The 2,334-nt window shown below is 43.6% G+C and overlaps 1 long non-coding RNA gene across 1 annotated transcript in view; it reads left to right on the top strand.

The window, feature by feature from the left end:
* LOC139756586 (uncharacterized) overlaps window positions 1-1,471 on the top strand; it is a 21,644-nt gene extending 20,173 nt beyond the window's left edge. The window contains exon 3 of the long non-coding RNA XR_011714395.1: window positions 1,300-1,471. This is a non-coding gene — a long non-coding RNA (uncharacterized lncRNA). The remainder of the gene's footprint in view (window positions 1-1,299) is intronic.
* Window positions 1,472-2,334: the final 863 nt, after the last annotated feature.

The raw sequence follows: 2,334 nt of genomic DNA, 5'->3' as shown, positions 1-2,334 counted from the left end.
AAGAAATGGCCCAACCCCCCCCCCCCCCCCATACACATGTATATACATACGTCCACACACGCAAATATACATACCTACACAGCTTTCCATGGTTTACCCCAGACGCTTCACATGCCTTGATTCAATCCACTGACAGCACGTCAACCCCGGTATACCACATCGCTCCAATTCACTCTATTCCTTGCCCTCCTTTCACCCTCCTGCATGTTCAGGCCCCGATCACACAAAATCTTTTTCACTCCATCTTTCCACCTCCAATTTGGTCTCCCACTTCTCCTCGTTCCCTCCACCTCTGACACATATATCCTCTTGGACAATCTTTCCCCACTCATTCTCTCCATGCGACCAAACCATTTCAAAACACCCTCTTCTGCTCTCTCAACCACACTCTTTTTATTTCCACACATCTCTCTCACCCTTACATTACTTACTCGATCAAACCACCTCACACCACATATTGTCCTCAAACATCTCATTTCCAGCACATCCACCCTCCTGCGCACAACTCTATCCATAGCCCACGCCTCGCAACCATACTACACTGTTGGAACCACTATTCCTTCAAACATACCCATTTTTGCTTTCCGAGATTATGTTCTCGACTTCAAACATTCTTCGAGGCTCCCAGAATTTTCGCCCCCTCCCCCACCCTATGATTCACTTCCGCTTCCATGGTTCCATCCGCTGCCAGATCCACTCCCAGATATCTAAAACACTTCACTTCCTCCAGCTTTCTCCATTCAAACTTACCTCCCAATTGACTTGACCCTCAACCCTACTGTACCTAATAACCTTGCTCTTATTCACATTTCCTCTTAACTTTCTTCTTTCACACACTTTACCAAACTCAGTCACCAGCTTCTGCAGTTTCTCACATGAATCAGCCACCAGCGCTGTATCATCAGCGAACAACAACTGACTCACTTCCCAAGCTCTCTCATCCACAACAGACTGCATACTTGCCCCTCTTTCCAAAACTCTTGCATTCACCTCCCTAACAACCCCATCCATAAACAAATTAAACAACCATGGAGACATCACACACCCCTGCCGCAAACCTACATTCACTGAGAACCTCGCAAACGCGGGAGACAGCGACAAAGCAAAATAAAAAAATAGATAAAATATATATATATATATATATATATATATATATATATATATATATATATATATATATATATATATATATATATATATCCATCCCAAACTGCACTCCCCAGACATGCACGAGTTATACTTTCTCGTCTGCTCTACCCATCTCTTCCACATTACATTCATCGATTCAACTTATTACAGGAACCCTCATGCCGAGGATGCAGATCCCATAGTAAAGACATTGAACCCCTGCTCTTTAGTTACCCTGCACTGCCCCATGAAAATGGACACGTAATCACTTGACTTATGATTCCTCCGGTGGCGGTAGCCAGCTTCCTGAGCGCTGCAGGAGCCGTTGGAAGGGATCCTGGGACAGAAGGGTAAGGTAAGGTGTGTTTATGGAAGACTGCTGTATTTAAGAGCATTGGTACATACTACTAAATAATAAGCATTACTGACGTTCGAACAACAGTAGATTAATGATTCGCCAGAATAGCATTATTTAGTACACAAATATGTATATATTGACACATTATTATAACGTATGATAATCGTGTCCTGACGCAGTAGGTTATGATCAACAAATGGCTCACGGACACACCATGTCATGTTAACCGTTCAACGACACATCAAAACCCGGTACGCTAGTCGTTCATAAACAGACCCTACCATGATGCACTTACACTCATTGGCGCACCATACCATGGTACACAAACCATTCACCGGTGCAGTAGCTCATGGTACGCTAACCGGTTACGTAACACACCATGGCAGGGGTACAAAAGCAATCCAATCTGTGTTTTAATTATCGTTCGCTGGCACACTGTAATGCGGGGTAATAATCGTTCGCTGTTACCCTGCAAGGCAGGAAAATGATCGGGGGACGGGACATCATCTGCTGGAAATGGTGAAATCATCTTTAATCATACCTTGTTTACTCTTAAACTGGAGGAGATGAAGGTTCCCCTTGGCGTGTTTCTCTCTCTCTCTCTCTCTCTCTCTCTCTCTCTCTCTCTCTCTCTCTCTCTCTCTCTCTCTCTCTCTCTCTCCTCCCCTAATGATTAGTTGTCTGCGCGTGTCTTTTCTTTCCCTTATATATATATATATATATATATATATATATATATATATATATATATATATATATATATATATCCCTTAGGATAGGGGAGAAACAATACTTCCCACGCATTCCCTGCGTTTCGTAGAAGGCGACTAAGAGGGGAGGGAGCGGGG

The sequence above is a fragment of the Panulirus ornatus genome, chromosome 2 (genome assembly GCF_036320965.1).
Source record: "Panulirus ornatus isolate Po-2019 chromosome 2, ASM3632096v1, whole genome shotgun sequence".
NCBI lineage: Eukaryota > Metazoa > Arthropoda > Malacostraca > Decapoda > Palinuridae > Panulirus > Panulirus ornatus.
This window is presented reverse-complemented; position numbering and strand designations above follow the sequence as displayed.